This window comes from Cyanistes caeruleus, chromosome 16 (genome assembly GCF_971803275.1).
Source record: "Cyanistes caeruleus chromosome 16, bCyaCae1.hap1.1, whole genome shotgun sequence".
NCBI classification, from domain to species: domain Eukaryota; kingdom Metazoa; phylum Chordata; class Aves; order Passeriformes; family Paridae; genus Cyanistes; species Cyanistes caeruleus.
Genome location: NC_141716.1, coordinates 1,241,094 through 1,260,957, shown reverse-complemented (window position 1 = coordinate 1,260,957; position 19,864 = coordinate 1,241,094). Strand labels below are relative to the sequence as shown.

The 19,864-nt window shown below is 49.0% G+C and overlaps 1 long non-coding RNA gene across 1 annotated transcript; it reads right to left on the bottom strand.

Annotated features, from left to right (window-relative positions):
- Positions 1-14,386: 14,386 nt before the first annotated feature.
- Positions 14,387-15,848, bottom strand: LOC111938402 (uncharacterized). The gene is made up of 2 exons (XR_002868972.2): positions 15,590-15,848; positions 14,387-14,759 (listed from the first exon to the last, which is right to left on the bottom strand). It is a non-coding gene; the product is annotated as an uncharacterized LOC111938402 (long non-coding RNA).
- Between the last annotated feature and the right edge of the window lie 4,016 nt (positions 15,849-19,864).

Below are 19,864 nucleotides of genomic sequence, written 5' to 3'. Positions count from 1 at the left end.
TGGATGAACCCCTCCATTCCTAAAGGAGATAAACAGGACAGCAAAAGGCATCTTTTACATTAGTAACTCATAGAGTTCTCTGAGGTACCTCTACGGCAGGCAAAGAGTTCTAAACACTGAATGAATCACAAAGGTTCTTGGATTTTTGACAGGATGGATAACCACGAATTTAGTGCTGAGCTGGCACTCAGGACATCTGGGTTTAAATCCCATCTCTGGCATCCCCAGCATCTGGCACCCACACATCTATTGTGTGACTTTGAATGAGCAACTGCCTGCCATTCCCAGCCCCTGGAGCAGGGATAATGACACTTCCTCACGCTCCCCTTTGGTCTGTCCCATCCACTTAGGTGAAGAATTAATCAGCTCAGAGCCTGTCCCTCCACAGCCGCTGGACAGCCAGCTTGGGCCTCGGAGTCAGCAGGATTTGGCCAACAGAAAATGTTTTCCAGAGATGGTTCAACCCTTTTGAAGGAGCTCAGACTGTGGAAGGAACATTCCAGCCCCCTGCCATGGACAGATGCACTAGATCAGGTTGCTGCAAGCCCTGTCCAGCCTGGCCTTGGACACTTGCAGGGATGGGGCAGACACAAAAGCTCAGCACCCTGAGGAAAACGTTCCCCCATAACCCCCAGAGCTGGCACAAATAAAGCCGTCAGATATTTTTAATATTTCTCGGCTATTTAAAATGTGAATATTCATCATTCTTGCAAACCAGAGCCTAATTAGAATCATAAATTATTGCTTCAGTGTAGAGCAGAGCAGCAGTTTGTGTTCTGTAGCTCATTTCACCCCGAGGAGCCCCAGTTACACCTCGAGTGTCTCCGTGCACAGCAACGAGGCACCAAGCACAACACAGGCTTTACCTTGTACAAATAATTAAGGGACAGCCCCAAATTTCCAAGCTGGATGGCTTAAACACATCTTTTACTCCCCAAAAGGCTTTTGAGGAGGATGCTGGGCAGCAGGAGTGGGTGGGGAGGGTGTTTGTGGCAGAAGGGAAGAAGCCAGCCCTCTGTAACCTCTCACATGCCCAAAGGCTGCTGGTTTCCCTTTCAGTGAGGATCTGAGACCTCTGCAAGTTGTTTCTGAAATAAATAAAGCTCTCAGAATCACAGAATCACTTGGGTTGGAAAATCCCTCCCAGCCCATGGAGCCCCAGCTGTGCCCACCTTGTCCCAGAGCACTCAGTGCCACCTCCAGGAATTGCTGGGACACTCCAGGGATGGGATCCAACCCTCCCTGGGCAGTTCCAGTGCCTGAGCTCCCTTTCCATGGGGAAATTCCCACTGAAATCCTATTCAGGCTGGCAGGGATGAGCACAGAGCTCCTCAGCTCTCCGTGGTGCCCTTCCCTGGGGTGGGAGGTTTGCAGAGGTGCTGCAGGTGCCTCTCTGGAAGGGTTTGTTCTCACAGGGAGGACGAGCCCCGGCTGCTCTGTGCCTCCCTGAGCTGAGGATGTGCCCAGTGCACGAGGCCTGGGCACCCCAAACACATCTGGAGACGTTGCCAGCTCCAAAAGACGCGGATTTTCCCGTTAATAAATAACAAAGATATAATAAATAAATTATTTATTTAAAATAAAATAAAGAGGAGCGCTCATTTCCCTGCTGGGGCTGCCCTGGGAAGGTCCCTCGGCCCCAGTGAAAATCTGAAATTGATGGGCAGAGCACAGCCAAAGACAGGACACAAAAGCAGAGAAAAGCCAGATTCCCACCAGCTCTGGGAAATGATACACGAGTGCTGGGAGCTGCCCTGCTCCTGCTCTGCCTCTCCATCCCACTTCCATCCCATTTGCAGGTCTTTCCAACATAAGGAAAAATGACAGGGTTTAGTTCCACAGAGTAATAATTAAAAAGGAACAGTTCTACTCTGTGTGTGTCAAAGCATTGGGCCTATTACATCCCATTTTAAACAACAGTAATAATGGTAGTAGTAGTAATAATAATAATAATAATTATTGTTATTATTACTTTTGTAATTTGAAAATCAAATGTTTTCCTCAACAGAAAAATCTAGAAATCAAAAAGACATTATTTATATTTGGATTTTCGTTAGATAAAATAACTCCCCTTTTTAGACTGTTTTTAATATAAAAATAGCACCAGGGTAAGAACTGAAATCTAAATCTGTTCTATTTGTCTTAACAACAGCTCTAATTTCAGGCTGCCTCTTTCCTGCACTACCTTTTTCTATATTTCCTTTTGAGAGCTGTCCAAGATCGTAGCCTTGAATCCAAAACAAAAGTTTTACCTTTTCCTTGTAGGTCCAGCTTCAAATCCCAAGGATCAAATGATTTCCTGGAATTTAGGTGTCTCTGCAATAGATCAAAAACATATTTAAGAAAAAATCCTTCAGATTATTTAATATGTGTGTGTGTGTTTTAAGAATATGCAAATTTAAAGAGGAAATATGGAAGAATAACATCTTAGGGTGAGGAATAAATTAAACAGCAGCAATTTTTAATTTTATATAAACTATTTCTATATTCTCAAATAGTGCATCCCTGCTGCTGATACTGTAAAGGAGGTCGAGGGAGCAATTCTCCAAGAAGCTGGGCAGTTAAATGAGTAAATGAGCTTTACCTGGGGTGGGAGCAGGGAGAGAAGGAAATTCAGTGTATTTGAGTTTCAGTACATCTGTGCTCAATGAGAGGTCCTTCAACACTGAGAAACCAAAAAGAAACTGAAAAAGCAAGAAAACTTCTTTTCTTCTTGCCATTTATCCACACAAAAGAGGTGTGAGAGGCTGAGTCCCAAACCTCTGACAGTCACAGAGATGAGAAACAAGCCCTTGGGTTTATTGACTCTGGGGAAAACTTCCCCTGGCCCATAAAATCCTAATTTTAATTGTAACTCGTGTCTGTGTGAGCTTATGGCTTCTCTTCCTGATGCATCCAAAGTATTTCAAGACAGCTTTTAACTAATAATTTTAAGCTGCTGGTTTTTAAAGCTTTTAAATTGAATTTCAGGTTTTATTCAAAAGCAGTTTCACACCGACTGGAAGTGAAACCAGGTGTCCTGTAAACAACAGATGCTTTCCAGCACTCCTAACCTAATAAAAACAGAGAACCTGCTGCTCTGAATGGATGCCTCCTGACTTACAGGATGGATTGAACATTTATCTATCAGGTCTCCTCTCCGAGAGCAGACTTTATAGAGCAAAATAAATCCAACACATCAAAGTCAACATTTGCTAAGAAAGCATTTTAAAAGAGCAAATGCAAAGCAGCTTTAAATCTGTTCTTCACATCTAATGTTTCTGGCTGTTGATACAGATCATGACTTTTAGTTGTCATTTAAATAACTTCAGTCAATTCCCTTCAAATATTTCCCTTTCCCCGAAGCAAACAAGGGCAGAGGCTGCTGAAGCCCTGCTGCAGGGCTCTGTGCTGGGCTGCAGGGTGACTGTGGGATAAATTATAATTCTATAACTCACTTGTGTTTCTGCACAGCTCGGGAAGAGGGGAAGGCAGTGCAGAAAATGCCATTTTCCCTGGCAGCCACGAGAGGGGAGCCTTCTCCTTCTGGAGCCCAGGGAGAGCCTCTGGAGCTGCCCAGCACATGGGGAGAGGGAGGAAAACCAAGATCCTCAGCAGGGAAGCCTGGCATCCTTCTCAAAGTCAGCAAATGCTGACATCCACTCAGTTAAAAACAATCCTGCCAGCTTACAGCCACACTCATTATTTGTGTGCTGGAGACTCCTTGACATGAAAGTTGAATTTCTGTAGGAGGCCTCGGTGCTTCTCCTCCCTCCCATGGGATGGATTCCCTGGGGAGTCCCAGGGATTCTGCTGAAAGGCCACCGAGTCCCAGGTGAAAGCTGCAGTGACAAAGGACAGGCTTGCTGCAGGCTGGGAGCTCGTTAATTGTGGCCTCAAATGTCACATCTACAATTAGAGCTCATCAGTTTGTGCCTGTTCTCGTTTCGGTGGTTTGTTACCCAGGGATGGGATCTGCACCTGCAGGACCAGCAGCTGCCGGGGGTTAAAGAGTCAGATCTGCTCCCAGCAGGTGACAGCAACACCTGGGCTGGCCCAGGGAGCCCGGAGCACACCTGGGCTGGCCCAGGGAGCCCGGAGCACACCTGGGCTGGCCACCAGCCCCAGGAGGTGGTCCTGTGGCTGTTTGTGCAGGCAGTGACCAGCAAAGGCCTGTGCTGGGCCCGGGAAGGTGCTGAGATGGGCAGCCAAGGCTGGCTGATGTCCCAAACACACGGCTCCCTCCTCTCCAGTCCCTCCCTCCTGGGGCTGTGGGTCCAGCAGATCTCACCAGAACATTTGATCAGCTCAGCAGCAAAGCCCTGCAGGGACAGAGCAGCATCTCGGTGTCTGGCTCTGCTCCGCTGTCCCCCAGCACAGCCCCACAGCAGGGTCTCCAGCAGACCCAGAGGCAGCTCCCAGGAATGATCCAGAGCTGATCCAGAGCTGATCCAGAGCCCATTCCCTGCTCTCAGCCTTGCTGGGAGCCCTGGCACTGCTGCTGGAACCGCTGCCACCTCCAGCTCTCACTGGAAGTTCGGGAGCACAAATCCTGGAATGACTCAGCTGCTCCATCACCTTTCCAGCCCCTGCTGGTGTCAGGAAAATTAATCCTCAAACACCAGAGGTTTATGTCCAAAAAGGAGACAGTGGAGCCCTTTTACTTTATGTGAATAAAGGGAGAGGCCATGGGGCATTCCCCTGGGGTCTCTCCAATTTTTGGAGGACTCAGCCTCCTTTTTATCCCAATTTCCCAGCCGTGTCCCTCTCTCTTTCCCCACTGCCTGAGGTACTTGAGAGGCACAGACTCCCCTGAGTGCCTGACACCTAAGATTCCCCTCTAATGTATAACCCTCCCTCTTAATTTCTAATTCTTATGCAATTTATGGTGTTTCCCCATAGTTTTTTTCATCTTTCAACTCCCAGTTTCATTTACCAGCAAACCCACAGTTTGTTTCTAAAGGCAAATATCTTTTTTTTTTTTTTCCATTCATCAATCAGCAGAATCCTTCCCACTGTTTCTTTTATCTCCCAGTGCTGGTTCTACCTCCCAGCAGAGCCCCAGCTGGTTTGTAAAGACAAATCCATCATTCCTGTTGCTGGGGCTGCCGCTGTCCCCTCAGCACCAGGGGACACAAACAGGCACATCCCGACCCTCACCATGTCCTGGCTTCTCAGAATTCACAGGTTAAAGCTCTCCCCAGGGAAGGAGCACTTCTTACCGTCAACATAATTTGTTTTCAGAGAAGAAACTGCACCTAATGAAAAACCTTCCCTTGAAACAGGTCCTTGGAAGAGCAAAATAATTGAGATTGTGCTCTTTATTTATCACCAGAAAGGGATGAGGTTTTAAAGCTGTTTTGTTCTTCTTTACAGTTGCTGTCAGTTCTGACCTTTCCATGTAACTCATCAGCAGTCTCTTATTTCTCCTTCTTTAAATAAAGGGAAGGAAGTAATGAATTTTAACAAAGACTTCTTATGCCTCAGTGATTCTCAGAAGTCCCAGTTAAAGCAGCACTAAGAAAACCCAGAGAGCTTCAAATGTTTGGGAAAAGTTCTCACCCTCACCATTGATCAGCCCTTATTTTCACAGCATTTCTTGCCTCATTACCCACAGGTTCCCCAGTCCTCTTGGCAGAAAGGACTTGATATAAAAGAGAAAATGAAATAATTCAGTAAGTTAGAATGTTTGAGGCTTCTTTAAACAAGCATCATGAAGTACTAATGACATAAAAGATGTCACACACTTTTCACACCTTGTGGGGTTCCTCTCATCAAGAGAAATGTCCTTGGTGGGAATGACAGAACCTCTCCTTTTCTCAGCCCTTCACCCTTTTTCCCCAGCCAAAGTTCCAGGCAGGCTGAGGTGTTGTTCTGCCCCACACTGTCAGAGGCACTATTTATTTATTATTTCTTATTAGTGATTTATCCCTGTTTTCCCTTGGGAAATGCAGGGAGGGGAGCACAACTGAGCAGAACCCGAGAGATTTCAGGGAAAACCACAGAGGGGAATGCCCAGCAGCTCCACATGCACTGAGCTATCCCAAGGCTATTCCATTTTCCCTCAAGACACTCGGTATTTATCTGAGCAGATCACCTGGCCAGCAGCTGTGGCAGAATCTCCCTAATTCACCTCTTTTGGTCCATTTCTCTGTATTTAAATTTCCAGAATAAGCTGGGTAGATACTGAAAACTTTGTCTCTCCTACCTAAGCACTTAATCTCAGCACTTCACTTTGTAATAATACTATGTAATAATTAATGTATATCAGTTATGTAATAACTAATGTAATATTACTTTGTAATAATAAATACCAACCAGCAAAGCATCTCTTCTTCTTTGGTCACCTCAAGAAAGGAAAACCCCATTAATGCTATTGGTTTGTCACTGTTACTATCAGCTCAGAAATGCCTGTTTCTAACAGGATTTCACTGTATTTACCAGTTTCTGCCTACAGCTCTAACTGGAACCAGGCACAAAATATCAAAACACTTTGGCACTTGCAGAGATTTGTGGGGTGGGAGAAACTGCCCACCCTCGGAGAGAAACAAAGGAAATCTCATTAATATCCATGTCTGGAGGGAGGCAGAGGGTTCTGTTTCTTTGGATTTAATCATTAATCTGTTTTTATTACTTTCATTAGTATTGTCATCCATGCTTCTGCTACTTTATACTTTACCAAGTTAATTAATGCTAAAAATTAAAATGCAGCTGCCTAAAACATCCTACCAGGATTCAGGCAGAAAAAACATCCCCAGAATTCTAGAAATAAAGTTTTATGAAAGGACCAGCTCTGAAAGAACTGGTTGAGCAATTTTCTTGGCTTTTAGGAACTGACCTTCAGCAAGGTCTAGGATCTCCTAGAAAACTAGCTAGGAAACCCAGCTCTGCCTCCTATTGCAATGTCCAAACATCTCCTTGGACATCTTGGACATCTCCTTGAAATCAAACATCTCCTTGGACATCTCCTTGCCTTCACACCATAAGGCAGCAAATGTGAAAGCTCATAAAAATGAAGGTTTCTAAACTTATTTAATATTGAAATCTCGGCCTTCAGAGATCTCAAATGGTGAGATGAGTGGTTAAATGAGGATAAACCTCTATACTGCACTTAAAAACCGGTTGTACCTCTGGGAAGAGCTGGATGAGAATTTATGAGGCTGCTCTGGAAGAACTCACCAGGCGTTTGAGCTGTTACTGAAATGCAACAATCCTGAGCTGCTCAAGGGGATGGGGAGAAAGAAGAAAAAGAGGAAAATCAAAAATGCTGGGGGGAGAACTAAATGCATAAATTGGCATATTTGTGCCTATTTCCATTCTTTTCATATTTCTGAATTATTCTGGTCTTCATAAAAAAAAATAATGGCAGCCTCAGAGGGAGAAATGCTCTGAATGCAGAGCATTTCAGGCCATGGCACAGAGTAGAATCACACAATGGTTTGGGCTGGAGGGAACATTAAACATCACCCAGTGCCACCCCAGCCTGGCAGGGACAGCTCCCACTGTCCCAGGAGCTCCAAACCCATCCAGCCTGGCCTTGGGCACTGCCAGGGATCCAGGGACAGCCCCAGCTGCTCTGGGAATCCCATCCCAGCCCCTGCCCACCCTGCCAGGGAACAATTCCTCCCTAATCCCTGAACTAAACCTCCTGTCTGTCAGACTGAAGCCATTCCCCTTGTCCTGGCTCTCCTCAGTAATTCCCAGCGTGTTGGAGGGCCGGGAGCTGCGGGTGACTCTGGAGCCCGGCTGGCAGGGAGGCCTCTTCATTAGGAGAAGAGGGATGTGAAACGTCTCAGAGTACTTAACTCCAATTAACTGATTAGCTGGAGGTAAAAGCCGAGCAAACACAAGGCTGTTTGATGTCTGGAAGTCAAAGACTGCCAGCTGTCTCTGTTTGGAATCCAGAGACTGTCTGGGCTTTCCTTCCAGTGTGGCACTGGGGATGGCTGAGATAACTCAGTTTCCCTCACTGTGGCACTGGGGATGGTGAGATGCCTCAGTTTCCCTCACTGTGGCACTGGGGATGGTGAGATGCCTCAGTTTCCCTCACTGTGGCACTGGGGATGGTGAGATGCCTCAGTTTCCCTCAGTGTGGCACTGGGGATGGCTCAGTTTCTCCTGGTGTGGCATGGGATTTCCCTCCTCTCCCTCCCTTTTTACCTCCCTCTCTCGCTGCTATAGGTTGGACTCAATGATCTCCGAGGTCTTCTGCACTCCATGGTGTGAAGGCATCAGCGGGTTTGGGGTGGGGCAGCCAGGTGAGCCCACACCTGCCCAGGGGAGGCAGGAGCTGCCCAGGGGACAGGGACAGGGATGGGACAGGGACAGGGAGGGGACAGGGAGGGGACAGGGATGGGACAGGGACAGGGATGGGACAGGGACAGGGACAGGGATGGGACAGGGACAGGGACAGGGATGGGACAGGGAGGGGACAGGGATGGGACAGGGACAGGGATGGGACAGGGAGGGGACAGGGATGTGACAGGGATGGGACAGGGACAGGGACAGGGACAGGGATGGGACAGGGACAGGGATGGGACAGGGACAGGGAGGGGACAGGGATGGGACAGGGACAGGGATGGGACAGGGACAGGGACAGGGACAGGGATGGGACAGGGACAGGGACAGGGATGGAACAGGGACAGGGACAGGGATGGGACAGGGACAGGGACAGGGATGGAACAGGGACAGGGACAGGGATGGGACAGGGAGGGGACAGGGATGGGACAGGGACAGGGACAGGGATGGGACAGGGACAGGGATGGAACAGGGACAGGGAGGGGACAGGGACAGGGACAGGGCTGGCACCTCTTGCAGTGGTCCCAGGGATCCCAGGGCAGACGTGCCCAGCTGCCATGTGAGCTCTGTGCTCACACCTGAGCACCGCACCTGGGCAATGTTTTGAGCAGAGAGCAGGACACAGAGCTCTCCAAGGAGCTGCCAGGTTCCCTTCCCCTCGCTGCCTCCTCTCAGAGCCCGCTGGGATCTGTGTCCTGCAGGTTTTCAGCTGATCAAACACTCAAACTCTCCGTGTCTGCACCACAACACAGGCCTTGGCTGAGACCAGGCCTGACAATTCTCATTCCTGCATTTTTCTATTCAATTTACTGCCTTGTTTCACTGCTTTACCTCATATGACATCTGTGCTTTTCTTCCCCAGTTTTCTTTTAACAGCACTATTGATTCAAATGGATGCAATAAATCGTTTTCAAAGAACATGTTCCTGTTTAAGATCAAATCAGAACACTCAGCCAAGTTAATTGTCTTAAAAGGTGTGCTTAGGATCAGTGGAGAAAAGTTTCTTTATTGGATCAGATTCTGATCACAGATTTAATGAGAATTGCATGGGATGAGACAGGACAAATCTGGCCTTTAATATTTACAGTTCTCCAATAAACCTTAGCCATTAGTTTTTAAATAGCAGTAGCAATATGCACACTATTACTTACTGTGAAAGCTTCAGACATTTAGCATAGGATAGTTTTACGATAAAAATAACTTTTAAACTTTGATGGACAAAGACGTTAATAAAATACTAAAAATATCTTCCTGTAGAGAACATAAATGTTATTTATCCATCCTGTGTCCAAACCACACGATGCCCATGTGCTTCAGAGCCAGACATTTTCAATCTATATTTCAAATTGATATACAGGCTACAGGAGATTGCTGGGGTGACAGGGATCCAAGATGATTCTGATATGGAGAAAAGACCAGGAGAGAGCCTGTCCTGCCTCCAGCCAGCCAACACCCACTGCAGGCACACAGCAAACACTGCTGGCAGGGAAAGGGGCACAGTGCCAGGGAGATAAACAATTTCCAAAACAAGCAAACCCATTGAGAGCACAGAAAATGATGTTCTAGGCAGCAAATGGCACCTGTAAAACAGGGGCACTGCAGACTCAGAGTGCTGCAGTGTTCCTGTACTGAATGCCAGGACAGCTCCTCGTCCTGCCCTGACACTCCTCAGAGGAAAGGCTTCTAAACAGGCCAAGTCAGGGTGCAGAAAAATTGGTTTTGAGAACATTCTTGTTGGCCAAAGTCATTAAAGCTGCAAAAAGCCTGCCAGTACAGCCTCTGTCAAACAGCTGCAGGAGCACTTCCTTCAGTACAGCACAGAAGAATTGAGATTGCAGCCTCCCATCCCACAGCAGGCTGGCACTGCAGGAGCTCTGCTCCGGCCTGGAGGTACCTGGGCAGGCAAGGCAGGTGTGTCAGAGCTGAGGAACAGGTTCTGCCCTGTGCCAATGCTCCTGCAGCCACGGGAATCCCTCAGCATCCCCAGGACAGGACACGGAGCTCTGCAGCTGGTGCCTGCTTACCCAAACACCCGGGGAAACCTCACTCCCAAAAAATGCTGCTCCTCAAAGATTCCAGAGGCTGGAAGGTGCCCAGGAGGATGGGAGGAATTTGATTTCCTGATTCAAAGAAAAATCTTCTCAACAATTGCACTCCAGGGCAGAGCAGAAGGCCCTGCTCACCTGGCCCATGTGAGCTGGCTGCCCATGCAGCTATCCCTGCAGGGAGCACAGCCCAGCCAGGGCTGGAAACACAAACACCTCTCCTTGTCATCTGCAGGAGACAGAGGGTAAAAGGTGCTCTGAGAAAACACCTCCTCTGCACTGGCAGTTCACTTCCCTGGCAGGGAGGGATGCAGGGAGGGATGCAGGGAGATCATTCTCCTTCCCAGGCCTGCCTCACTCCCACCCCAGGGTGGCTGAGTTACAAAATGTCCCATTTGTGATGAATTTCTGCCTCCTGGTTTCCCTGTGCCTCTCTGTTGTGCACAGGAGCGTTTTAATGTGTGCAATCCTTAAATGTCAGTGTAATGGGAAGCAGATGAGTCTTTTATGACAGCAATTTTTCTTTCATTTTTCCTGCTAAAACTATGCAGCGGGAATAAAGAAAGATTTAGATGGTGAGAAGTGTGGTTTAGATCAGACATGACAATAATTCTGCCTTTAGCCAGGCGAGGCACACCAGTGCAATAAAGCACCAGCCTCCTTTCAGAGCTCTCTGATGCACACTGAACTCGTGGAGCTGAGGAGAACTCCTCCTTAGTGTTGTGCAGCCCTTCTGCTAATCAGGATTTGTTCTGGACTCACTTTGGGCTGCTGGAGCTGTCCCAGCTCTGCTGGAGCTCTCTGCACAGGACCCCAGAGCTGAGGGAGCCTGCCTGCCCCACATCCCAGGCTGAGCACACAGAGCAAAACCCAGCCAGTGAAACCACCCAGCAATCACCCTTAGCTCTTCACGTGCCCAGAAAGAAATCTGGCATGAGATTACAACTCTTGAGAAGGAGCAGACAGGAGCTTTGTCCATGCACTGCACGAGGGAGAACCTGCTGACAGCCCCAGCCTGGCAAAAACTCCCCTGTTCCTCTGCCCAGTCTGCTCAAGAGAGCTCAGGGACCCCTGCAGGAGCTTGGATTGACCCCCAGCTAATCTCTAACCTAGCTGGAATTAAAAACCTGCCCAGAACTGAGCAAATCAGCATCAATCCTCCAGACTCTGAGGGAGAACAGGACTCCTAATTTTTCTGACTCCTAATAATCTGAAGGTGGCTGATAAAAAAGAAGTCAGGAAGTTGAATAGCTGATCTGTTCAACACAGCATATTTTTAATTTCCCCTGCCTTGTTTGTGACTAAGATCTTTACCATGCTGAGCCACCTAACTGCAGCATTATTCACATGCACAATTGGAACAAAGCAGCCAACAGTTCGAAGTAATTCCGTATAAAGCCAGAACAAATTGTATCATTTGCAATGCAAATGTGATTTCAAGCTTCATTAACATCTTCTTTAGGGCCTGGTGCCTGAGTAGCAGGACAGTGATGCTTCCCCAGCTCCCAGACATGTGCCAAGCACCCTGCCACCCCTCAGCTCCTTCTGCTGGGGAAGGAAACAGCAACACAACAAGCAACAAAAGCCACAGCAGGAACAGAACTTGCTCTGCTCCAGTTTGGGGGGTTAACTTTCATTTTAGTGGAGTAAATTCCTGGTGTACCCAAACATTGTCATTTCTTCTGCCTTGGCTTTAAATAACTTCAGATCACAGCAGGGATGAAAATGGGAATTAATTTCCTCAAAAACAACCCAGACCCCTGTGAGCTTCTTTTTATTCTCAGGACCGAAAATGAAATCAGATTGTGAGATAAAACCTTCCTACAAATGGAGATGTGAGATAAGAGCCCCAGGATTTGGCTCTTCTGGTTCCTCCTGGTGCTTCCAGCAGACCCCAGATCCTGCCCCATCCCGTGGGAGAGCAGCAGTGAACGGGGAGGGTGCAACACCCAATTTTATGGCAGGAATAAGCTGTGCCATGGCAGGCTCACAGCCCCAGCCCCCTCAGAGCACACAGGTGAGCCCAGGGCAGGACCCTGCTGGCTGTGCACTGTTTAATATTGTGATGGTAAATTACATTTAATGGAAGATATGGGAGCAAACACTAATGGACAGTTTGGACACAAAGCATTAGGGAGATTTAAAGGCTGCTCACAGAGGAAATTCCACTGGTTGAGTTGGTTTGTGGATTCAAGCTGATGCAATTACACCAGAGCAGCTTTTCATGGGGGTAACTGAGGTATAAACCCGGTGTAATTGGGATATTTTCATGCACTTCTTAAACTTTGTTGGCATAACTGGAGAAGCCTTCCCTTGCAATCAAACCCCAAGGGAGGCTGAGTGGGGTTGGGGAATGCCAGATTCTGATGGAGTGGCCACGAGGGGTCCTGCTCAACCCAAAATGTTCTGCACCTCCCTCAGCTCAATGTGACAGAATGCAAATGCAAGCATGCACACAGGCTGGATACAGAGATGCAGGCTAAATTTAGGGAATGCAAATACTCCTCTGATTCATCTGCCCGAGGAGTGCCAGTGCAGGGATAAATCAGAGAATTGGCTCAGGCCACAGCAGCTCTGGGTTAGCCCAAACACCGCCCGTGCCCAGCCCAGCAGCTGAATGAATCCCTGATCCAGCCAGGCTCTGCTCTCTCGGGGCAAAGCTCAATTCCTGCTGTGTTCTGTGCTCTGCCAGGCTCTTCCCTGGGCTCTGGCACCCTCTGAAGGCTCCCCAGGGCTGGGAGCTCTGTGTGTCAGGAGCCAGAGGGGCACAGGGGGCCTGGGGGCAGCAGGATGGTGCCAGCAGCTGCCCAGGTAAGGCAGAGGGCACCTGCAGGGAGGCTGAAGCACCCCCATAAAATGTTGGTTTCACAGCTCACCAGGAGCTCTTCTGGGAGAACAAAATCCCGACTGAGGAAATAAACCCCCCCAAAAAAGTTTATATGCATGGATAGATGCATATTTTTGTGTGTTGTGCTCAGAGCAGCAGGGCTGGAGCTGAGTGTCCCCTTGAGCCATCCCCTTTTCCAAGAAGTGACCCCTGGTTGTTTTCTCACGTGGAAGAGCGTGGGAAGGCTGTGGGGATCGAGTGGCAGGGCCCCAGTGTGAGGCTGCTGTGGAGGCACAGCAGGCACTGCTCCCTCCCAGCCCACCTGGAGCCCTGGCAGGTAGAGCAGAGCAGCCTTGCCCAGCCCCTGCTTGGCACCTTGAGCCATCTCTCTGTATTTGCTGACTCTGGGGAGCTGCAGGTGCAGCTGGGAACCAGCTGGGAGGAAAACAAACTCCTCATTCCCCACCTGAGGCTCCACCTGTACCTTCTCACTGGACAGGTCCCCTCTAAATCAACACCAGCCCTTCCCAAATGCACGCATGCCATTGCTCTAAAATCTTCCATAATCGCATCTTGTGAACAAACATGAGTCATGAAGAAAATTCTGAAAACAAAAAAGGATTCAAAATTAATCTACGTAATCATCACATTACCCTCAGTGCTGTCTAAATCCTTCCTGTAACTCACTTTGGCATTTTACTGATGAAGATAAGGGACAGAAAGAGTGCAAGTGGCCAAGCTGCCTCGGGCTGTGGGGAGATGATGGAAGGAGAAAAACAAACCATTACTGAGGGTCAGCTGGAAAGGGTCCAGCAGGGCAGGGAGAGGTGGAGAAGCCAGGGGAAATGGAATCCCCTTTTTCCCTCCAGGAAATGTGTGAAGCTGAAGCACCCAGAGCCAGGTCTGCAGGAGGTGAGGCTGGAGGAACCCAGAGCTCTGCCCCTGACATTTTCCTGTCCTTTGTCTGACCAAGCAAAGCCAGGCTGTGCAGGCAGGAGGCGAGGAAAGGATGGGGAGTTAAGCTGGCAGCACAGCCCCAGAGCTGGAGCTGAGGGGGTGCAAGGCCTGCAGTGGGGAGGGGAGAAATGTGGGGTTGAGGGGCTGCTGGGGCAGCACAGACCCCTGGCAGTGCTGTGTGACACAAACACCGTCCCTCATCCCTCCTTCCCACTCCCACAAAGTGTCAGCGAGCACACTCCAGTCTCCACAGAGTCCCACGGAAACAGGTCACCACTTCTTGTCAGATCATACCTAAAAGGCATTATACATATATTTATTTCCATCTGTTTTATAGCCTTCATCACCATAGTAACTTCTCCTCCCGTCAGTGCTGCACGGTATCTTCCTCAGGAGAGCTAAAATCCACTTTCCCTTATCAGCACTAAGGTTAGTGCCCCGTTTTCACCAGGGATTTTGGGAGCATCCTGGGCTTGCCAGGCTCTGTGCTGCCTGCTGATGGCCTGGGGCAGCGAGAGGCAGCTCTCCCCCAGCACAGCATCAGAAATGAGGCTGCACTGGAGCACAGAAAGAGCATTATTAATCCTTGCATTCAGTTCCATCTCATGCCAAATCAGCTGCTCTGGATATTGGGTTCTTTTCTGATGCATAAACTTAAAAAAAAAAAAAAAAAAAAAGAAAGGCAAGATAGAGAATATGCGTCCAAAAAGAGGCTGCAGGCACCAGTTGCTGCATATAATCACTGAAAGCTGTAGCACTGTGAATATATTTCTGGTTATGTTTCAGTTTTTCATTATTAAAAATGGGCTGCAGTTGATTCATAGTTTTGCTGCAATCAGCTGAAACCCAATTACCATCACAGCACAAACCACTTCTGAGGCAGCCTGAGAGGCTGCCAGGGAGAGAGAGGCACCACCGAATTCCCAGAGCACTCCCTCTCCCCAGGGGCAAAGAGCTCATTTGGTTGGGAATTTTCTACAGGGGAAAATCTGCATTGCCCGGGCTGCTCCAAGGAGCTGGGTTTTTCCTTCCCAGAGCTGGATTTTTCCTTCCCAGAGCTGGATTTTTCCTTCCCAGAGGAGCTGGCCCCTGAGCATCCCAGCATCACCAGAGACTGGTCCTTCCCTGGCCGGAGCGGCCTTTGCTGGGCTCCTGCAGAGCCTCCCACGGCCCTGCCCGCTCCCCCCGGACCAAATCCTGCCCTCTCCTGCTTTCCCCTCCTCTCTCAAGCCAAACCTGCTCTCAGGAGCTCACCAATTTCATTAAAACACCGAGGGGTATCAGCAGGGTGGGAGCAAGGTCTGTGTTTTTGCCAGACGCTCAGCAGCAGCAGCAGGAGCAATAATGGCTCGTCACTCTGCCCATCCCTCTCCCCTTCCTTCCCTCCCTCCAACCTGTCACTTTGCTTCGGGATTGCCCACGCAGAGAGCCAGGAAATTACTGCCATTCCCCCGAATATTAGCCGATTCATCCGTGCTTGTACCTCTGATGGATCCTTCCTACACAATTACAGCCCAAAGGCTGTTGGTAAAGTTGTAAAAAGAGTGTGGCAAGAATCCACAAATCATTACACCACTCCAGTGTTCCACCTCTAATTAGAGGCAATTTGCATCTGCTACATGTGCACAGTGGTGCCAGAACACAGCTCAGGCTGAGAGAAGACAGATGTGAGCATCACTTCAAGGTGCTGCAGGGGGAAGAGGGGAGGGCAGGGATGGGCCAGGAGAGAAACAGAGCCCCACTCCACGTTCCTGTCCTTCAGAGCTTGGCAGTGAAGTCACATCTCCATTGGCAACATCACAATCGTCTCCACAGCAACAAATGTGATGCTGCAGATCGCTGAAATGTCTATTTTTGAAAAGGTAGGAGGAGAACACAAATGTGGAGCATGTAGGGGTTGAACAGCCACACAAACCTAATGACTATAATGGGAGGTGCACAAAAATACTGAGGCAGGAGCTGAGCAAAATCACCCTCTGAAAATTTCCTCCTGGACCCCTCTGGGCATCTCATGGGCAAAGAGAGCAGAGATGTCCCAGGGGCAGCCAAATTCCCCCTGTGCCCACGGTGTCCCTGTCTCTCTGCTGGATGTTCCCAGTGCCACAGAGCAGGAGAGGAGCCAGGATCCCTGGGTGACCCTCGGGCTGACAGGGACCAGCTGAGAAAAGGACAAGCCAAGGGTCTGAACCAGGTTAAAGTGCCTGAGAACAAGGACCTAAAAGGGATTTGCATCCATAAAACATAAAGGGATTGAACAAAGGGAAATTTGTTTTCCAAGTCTAATCTAGATGCAGCCAAAGGCTGTAAGCAGCACTGCCCTCAGCCTCCTTCAGCTGCTGCCTAAAAAACTTCTAGGAAGTTTCTGCTGTGATTTGTGCCATCCAAGGTTAAAAAACGCCTTCAGGTTAACAGTTCTTGGAAATGTTTCTGACATTTTGGACAGAATCTTAAAGAGCTCTCCAAATGCAGGGGGGCGTGAATCCAGAATGTCTTTGACAGGCCTGGTGCTAAACCTTGCTGCTCAGGTCAGGGCTGTCCAGGGATCCCAGCAGCTCCTCAGCAGAGAGGAACATTCCAGAGGAAAGAGAAGAGCCCTTCTCTCCAGCCTGGAGGAAATGGGCTCCTTCCAATGGTCACTCAGGCTGTGGTGGGACAGAATTAGTTCTTCATTTCTGAGCTCTCCTGAAAAGCCAGTTCCTCAGGAGATGCAGGAGGGGGAGGTGGATGCTCTGTGCTCCCCTCTGCCATTCCTGGGCTCAGAACTCCAACACCCTCAGGGAGGGATTGCTGGGGTCTGTGCAGGGCCAGGCTGGGATCAGTGAACCCCTGGGTCCCTTCCAGCCAGCGGATTCTGGGAATCTGGGTATTTACCAGGGCCCTCCATGCCTGGAAAATGAGAGTGTGGGGTGAGAGCACACAAATGGACAGACCTGTGATGCCTCTAAATCCCCCCCAGCACATTCCAGCCATCACTGCTGCTCCCTGCCTTTGCAAATTGTAATCAGATTTATGCAAAACAGAACCCTGAGAAGATGAAAAAGCTGTGTTTAAACTTCATATAGGAAGTACAGTGCAGTAAATATTTTTAATTGGTGCTGTGAGTTATGCTTTATGCTGCTTTGGCTGTGCCCTGCCACGGCTGGTGATCAGTAGTTTATCACTGGGGCTGGCTGCTGCTTCCCACTGAACTCACACTAACAAGGACCAGGATATGAGAGCACCATAAATAGTGGAGAATAAATGGGAATACTTTTCTCTCCACAAATAATATATCTTCCTTAAAAATGAGTCTCTCTGCTCTGGCATGACAACAGAATTGGATTGCCTTTGGTCTATTTGGGAAAAAAAACCCAACTCTCAGAAAATGCCAATTCCTCAAAACCTGAGTAACAGATCAATTTTTGAAAAGGGATCATCTGGAAACATTTTAGACCCTGGGAGGACTTTCAGAGAATTAAGGGCTTGTGCCATGTCTGCTCTGCTGCCCAGGGGTGTGTGGACACACATCCAGACCCCTTTTCCCTCTGGAGCAGCCTGGAGGGTGCTCACACCCTGGGAAAAGCCTTTTGCAGGGCAGCTGGGTCTCCCTCAAGGCTTTGCAAGGCTCCAGCCTCACCTCCAGCACAGCTCAAACACTTCCTATGCCGCAGCAAAAATATTTTTTTGGGATGGGAAATCAATTTCCTTCCCAACTCCATTTTTAAACAGCAAGTCAGAACAAACCCACCTACTGTTTCCTCCATGCTCTTAGAGACTTCTCTTCCCCTGCATCGTGTAAAGGCTGCAGTTCAGAGCTGAGCAAGAAGTGAGATGCACCAAGGGGTGGCACAGCACTGCTCTGCTCTCTCAGCTGTGCCTGCACGGGGAGAGCAAAACCACCCCAGCCCCTCACAGAGAGCCCCCAGCAGCATTAACCCCCCTAAACCCAAACCCAAACCCAGGGACACTCCATGGGGGCCTGGCAGTGCCCCCTGAGCCCCTCAGGGCTGATCTCTGCACCCAGAGCTGTGCAGCACATTCTGCAAAACCTGCAAACACGAAGGTGGGATCACCCCCTCAGCCAGCCCAGGGTGCAAGGAGATGCTCCCTTCCTGACAACAGATATTTACAGATCCACATCCCTCCTGGAGACATTATTTTATCTCTGATTTTTATATTGATAACAGAACATTAGCATGCACAAGTGCAATTAATATTTTATTATTTTCCTATCTCATAAATATAGAAATTTAAATCACCAAGGAATTAGAGGAATGAAAGGAGCATTATGTTTAAGCAGCCACATAATGTGGTTGGCATCATGTAATGGGATGTGTTTAATGCAGTTTTACACAGCAGCCTTTCATCATTTACATTTGCCTCTGGCTTAATAAACTGTGCCATTCTGTTTAGGTTTGTTACAGTTGGATGTAAATGTTTGCCAGGCAGCATCCCCATGAATCACACCTGGAACAGGGAAATTGGCAATCTGCATTTCCAAACATCACTTCCACGCTTCTGCCCCTCAGCCTTCAGGGTTGGGATTGTATTTAGGAGTGTGCCAAGGGCTTCAGTGGGGATGGGCAGGCAGGAGAGCAGAGTGGGAACTGCTGGGGGGCTTCAGGCTCCCCCTGGACACAGGAGCCATCGTGCAGGGGAGGTCCCAGGGGCTCTGACACCAGTGCTGTGGTCACTAAAACATCCAAGCTTTAGTGCAAAACATGCTCATCTCTAAAGATAACGAAGTCAAAGCCTCCAGCAGAGCTGGGACTCACCCCCAGCTCTGTGAGGATTTGAGCCAAGAGCAGAGATGGCTGAGCTGGAGGTTTGGGTCCCAGGGAACCCTTCCCTCCGGGCAGGAGGATCCTGCAGGGCTGAGCAAACCCCAGAGGCACAGAGCAGTGTCCAGCAGAGCAGCTCCTCCTGGAGAGCAGCAGCAGCTCAGCCCACGCTCAGCTCTCTTGACTCACTGTGTATTTTTAAGTCTACAACCAGGGAGGATTTCGCAAGACAGGAATTTGCTGTACATATTAGGAAGCTGTCAAGGAACAGCCACCTTCACACGGCAGCTGTCCTTTGGGATGCTGGGGCTGCAGAAGTGACAGAGCTGGGAGCAGGGAGCATGGAAATGCCATGACCATTCCTGACCATTCCCACCATTCCTGACCATTCCCACCATTCCCACCATTCCTGACCATTCCTGAACATTCCCAACCATTCCTGACCATTCCCAACCATTCCTGAACATTCCTGACCATCTCCAACCATTCCCAACCATTCCTGACCATTCCCAAACATTCCTGACCATTCCCAACCATTCCTGACCATTCCCAACCATTCCTGAACATTCCCAACCATTCCTGACCATTCCTGAACATTCCCAACCATTCCTGACCATTTCCAACCATTCCTGACCATCTCCAACCATTCCTGATCATTCCTGACCATCTCCAACCATTTCTGATCATTCCTGACCATTCCCAACCATTCCTGACCATTCCCAAACATTCCTGACCATTCCCAACCATTCCTGAACATTCCTGAACATTCCCAACCATTCCTGACCATTTCCAACCATTCCTGACCATCTCCAACCATTCCCAACCATTCCTGACCATCTCCAACCATTCCCAACCATTCCTGACCATTCCCAACCATTCCTGACCATTCCCAAACATTCCTGATCATTCCTGACCATTCCTGACCATTCCCAAACATTCCTGACCATTCCCACCATTCCTGACCATTCCAAAACCATTCCTGAACATTCCCACCATTC